This window comes from Dioscorea cayenensis, unplaced genomic scaffold (genome assembly GCF_009730915.1).
Source record: "Dioscorea cayenensis subsp. rotundata cultivar TDr96_F1 unplaced genomic scaffold, TDr96_F1_v2_PseudoChromosome.rev07_lg8_w22 25.fasta BLBR01000576.1, whole genome shotgun sequence".
NCBI lineage: Eukaryota > Viridiplantae > Streptophyta > Magnoliopsida > Dioscoreales > Dioscoreaceae > Dioscorea > Dioscorea cayenensis.
Genome location: NW_024086967.1, coordinates 9,741 through 14,703, shown reverse-complemented (window position 1 = coordinate 14,703; position 4,963 = coordinate 9,741). Strand labels below are relative to the sequence as shown.

The window sequence follows — 4,963 nt, the reverse complement described above, 5'->3', positions numbered from 1 at the left end:
GTCGCAAATTGTGTTGCAAATGTGGGAGATTGCAACAAATCTTGCGATACATTTTGATTGTCACTAAAATTTTGGTGTCACAAATTATATTGCAAATGTGAGACTTTTTGCAACAAATCTTACAACACATTTCCATTGTCTCAAATTGTGTCGCAAATTATGTTGCAACTTTGTAGAACATTTTACGGCACATTTTTATTATCACAAATTATCTTGCAAATTAATTATTCATAACACACGGTTTGTGATTATATACAAAAATTTTTAAGACATCTTTTATAGACTTATTTTAAAGCTTAATTTACAATCCTCAACAATAACTTTTATAACATTTTGCAAAATAAACATTCTGATCTATAAGTATTCAGAACAACAATCCAATACAAAATATAATATTCCAAACATCTAATACAACAAACTAATACAAAATGTAATAGTCCAAACATCTAATACGACATCAAATATAAAATATGATAGTCTAAAGATCTAATACAACAATAGAAAGTTACAAAAGTATTTAATGTAATAATCCAAAACATCACATTCATTTTGTTGCAATTTCATCTACATGTTGAGGCTGTTCAACATCCTTTGAAGTGTGAGGCATGGGAAAAAGACTCCCATGTCCTAGAAGTAGCATATTAAGGACGAGGAGTTATCCCCAAATTTATCTTAACACCTCGAGATTCTAAGAGAGAAAGGATGTATTTGTTGTGTTGCTTCTGCTCCTCGTATATTTTCTCTAAAATTTCCATCTTACTTATAACCTCTAGAGGGATAAAAGCAACTGATTGCTAAGTAGTTTGTTTTTTCTGAATCATACTTTCTCAATGTCGAGTATTGTGTCTCATGTTCATTCAACCCTTATAATGCATGAATTATCCCTGTGATTAGCCATGCACTCATCACTCTTCTCGCATCCAATTCTATCATAACAGCAGAAAAAGATGTTTAATTTCAAATATATATATATATATATATAAAGGAATAGTTTTGACATTGTAATTGAAATGAGAATTACATCACAAGAATGCATGTTCTCAAGTACTATATAAAGGAATAGTACTTGCTTTGTTCTGGATGGAATACTTTTGAGAACTGTTGCTGCTAAACTACTTCCATCAACAATTCTTAAATTCAGGTTTGGGTGTTTCTGTAGATACAACTTACTGTATCCATTGATTTCTCTACCCTATAGATCGTGTTTGAAATAAATTAATTTCACTACAGTAAAACTTACAGTTATGCTAGATTAGAGTTTCAATGATCACAATTAAACAAATGAGTACAAACAGCCTGCTGCCTGGTTTAATAGTCCAAGACTCAAACTCTAACTCTTCTACAATCTGCATGAAGAATAGCCTTTTCAATCTGATCATTGATTGCATCTTTCTCCCCAGATAATTCATACTGCATTTAATAGTAATATATACCCACTTCAAAACACAAACAAAAAGAAGAATGACTTTCAAATGATTTTCAAAATAAATAATAAATAGAATCCATAAGGATGTGACTTAAAATGTAAAAACACAAACAAAAGGGATTAAAAATAATTTTCTAAAGAAGCTCACAAACCATTGGTGAAATGCAGAATAAATCTGATGAGGTGGAGAGCTAGACCCATTCTGACCCAATGTTTAAGTCTATCCAGATGAACGTACAACAGTCATAAAATATATTAGAAAGCATTATCAACTTTTTCTGTTTGTTTGGTTTTCCAATAGATTAGTGGAAACTGAGAAGATTAAGATATTCAAAGAGACACATACCATTAAATGCACAAGCACATGTCCAAAATGTACTCCAATAATTGTACTTAGGATTTCTAAGAATGAGTTGTATATAGAAAGAACTATCATATCCAGATTCATCTCTAATTTTTTTATCATAGGATTTGATTTTGTTTTATCAGTATTATTGTACAAAATAGATTTTAGAAGCATGAATTTAGCCACACAAAAAAAAAAATCCTTGTTAGCGGTTAGTTTTAGAAATAAAAACAAAAAGAAATTATCAACCAGAATGTGAAAACTGAATCACTTCAGGGAGATCTGACTACTTAACTCAAGCATTGACCAAAACATTGCCACACCAACTTATCTCTAAACCTCTTATTCTTTACTCCAATATTGATTTCAAAGTTAAAAAGTATACATTCAATATAACCTATCTCAGCTTTTAAAATCTAAGGTATACACTCATATTATAGCCCCGTGATTGTGTATGCCTAATACTCCTGATGTTGCCCATTATTAAATTTGGAAGTGAAGAACAAAAATTTGCATCTAAAAGATGGCATGTGAGGTTTTTGCATATACTCAGAACTAGTGTAGAAAAACCAAGTCCTCAGGCCTTACTGACTCTGTGAGGTTTTCAGTTCAAGCGTGGAAGCCTGAACATTTTATTTCATATATACCTACGTAAGTCACATATGGAGAATTAATATTTTTGGAAAAAATACACATTTGGAAAGATTCTAATTTTTTTGACGAAAGGCCAAACCTTAAAAGTCCTTCAGGTTCAAATGGAGCTTGACACCATGATGGAGCATCCTTCTTGAATGGTCTCTCATGTGGAGAATTTTTCGTATAAGCATGCATCACTTCAATCAACATATAATTTCAGGAAATTATCTGAATATCATGTTGTAAATTGCAAGCACCTTGATAAAAGATTTGTAAATAAAAGTAACTTCAATCTATACCAGGCTGAATGTTGATACATATGACTGATTCCAAGTACTTGCCGATCAACATAACCAACAACATTACAAGGTTGATCTAATTTTCCTCTCATTCCACGTGCCACTGAAATAGCATGAAAAGAAAATTAGCACTTTTTTAGTATAGCTGATAACAAAGGCATTGGTATAGAAAAACAGAACAAATAATCATACATATAAAAAAATTACAACAACAAAATATCCATTATTTCATTAAGCACTCTATACAGCTGTGTGCATATTATGTTCAGTGTTATTAATTTTTTTCAATATTATTCGAGTTTAAACTCTAAATGCATAGTTACTTTGTTGATGAAAGAATGCTAGAGATTGATGTCACTAACAACTAAATATAATGAAAAGAATAGGTAAGAGAGAAGCTAAAAAGAGGGAAAAATCTCCAACCTATACCAATCATCTAGGACAACAATTATAAAAAGTCCATAAAAACACAATTTCATAAAAAAATTCTAGGGAAAAAAGATCAAAACATAAATCCAAGCATCGAATCTACCAGGAAAAACTCCTAGTGCAACATCAATGAAGTTCGAATTATACTCAAGAACCTACTCGATTAAAACATACTCAGAAGTTCCAATCAACATAAAAGCAAACATCCATAGATGAATTATTTAGGCAAAACACACATACACACACACACACACACACACACAAAACAAAGGAAAAAGAATTGAACATACTACTCTAAAAAAATCCAAATGCGGCTGATCCACCCACCACATAGACATCATTGGCACAGAAATTAATGAAGCAAATACCAATTGACCAAATTAAGATTGATTATAGTCTAGCATTTTGTTCACCGAATGTGTTAGTGGACACCAATTAAAAAAAAAAAAATACTAAACAACTTCGAACAAAAGAAAATTCAACAATCTAAATTGCCAACTTGCAAACTCCAAAGAATGAAACGATCCAATTATGCTGCTCTCGTGCTTCTGCTATTGGATCTGGAAGAAAACAAAAAGACAAACCTAAGAAAAATCAGATCCAAAACAAGAAAACAAGACTAAATCAAAGGAGAATAGAAGCGATAGAGTTGAACATTTACTCGAAGAAAAGAGCTCTGATGTTTCACGAGTGGACCGAGGATGGGAGAAGATGGGTACAAGAAAGAGCATGATCAGGGGCGGTGTTGGAGGCGAGGGGCGTTGATGGCGGGGGGCTTGAATGGGGCGGTAAGTGGGGGGAGGGGACGCGTTGGGCCAGGGGCGTTGGTTGGGGGGAGGAGCAATGGTGGTGAGGTTGCTATCGGAGTGGCAGAGATGCGGTGGGGAGAGGGAGTGATCATCGGCCTTGGCGATGGTGATGGTTGCCATCGAGATGGATGGGGTGTGCGATCTGAGAAAGAGGTGAAAGGGTTGCTTGGAAGTTACGTTGGGCTGTGGGCCTAGTGGACCTAACCCTTGCAAAGAAATATCATATATATATATATATATATACATTTTATATAAAAAATATTAAAAATTATATTATTTTTTTAGTGGAAATTGTCGAAAAAGCTACTACAAGTTTGTAAAAATTCAAAAACGTCGCATTAGTTTTCTGATCAGCAAAAAGCCTACGCACTTAAAGACATATGTTTTTCGAAACCCCGAGCGCATAGCGGATGTGAGCGGAGTGAGTTTAATTTTATGAACAAAATACTGCATGCGTGGGGGAGTCGTGGTGCTGCCAATACTCGGCGGTTTGAGAGGAAGTGGGGTGGGTTTCCATAGGGTAACTCGAGGCAATTTATTGGAGCCGTTCTTTGCTTTTCTCGACTCGCGTCTTGACTTTTTCCGTTTTAGTATCTCAGAAGTTGTCTCTAGGGGTGAAGCCTACTGTAATTGGCGTTTTCATCGACTTTTCCCTTTCCACGGTATCTCGAAGGAGAAGTCGCCCATGTACTAGTTGGCATTTCGTGGGTTCGCGATCTAAGGTATTGAGTATGGTTTATGTTAAGCATTACATTCTGAAAGAAAGATTTTTCGGTTTTTGTTTTGTGCTCTGTTTTTTTGTTGGAAGATATTGAAAGTCTGCGAGAGATTTCTCGGTGGGGTTTTTTTGTTAGTCTTGCAGGGAGATTTCTCGGCTGGGGTTTTGTTTTGTTTTTGCATTTTACGTATGTATCGCTATCGAAAATAGTTTTTCGATTGTTATGATTTATGTAATATTTATAATGTACATTTCCACTTCGTTTCATATAGTTCTGGATTTCTGAAATGAGGGTTGGCG

General features: G+C 34.2%; 1 long non-coding RNA gene across 2 annotated transcripts; it reads right to left on the bottom strand.

Annotated features, from left to right (window-relative positions):
* Window positions 1-471: 471 nt before the first annotated feature.
* LOC120254688 lies at window positions 472-3,731 on the bottom strand. Of its 2 annotated transcripts, none has more exons than XR_005534706.1 (4): window positions 3,636-3,731; window positions 2,708-2,810; window positions 2,506-2,605; window positions 472-926 (listed from the first exon to the last, which is right to left on the bottom strand). It is a non-coding gene; the product is annotated as an uncharacterized LOC120254688 (long non-coding RNA). The 2 variants fall into 2 exon arrangements; XR_005534705.1 differs by lacking the exon at window positions 472-926 and adding an exon at window positions 977-1,410.
* Between the last annotated feature and the right edge of the window lie 1,232 nt (window positions 3,732-4,963).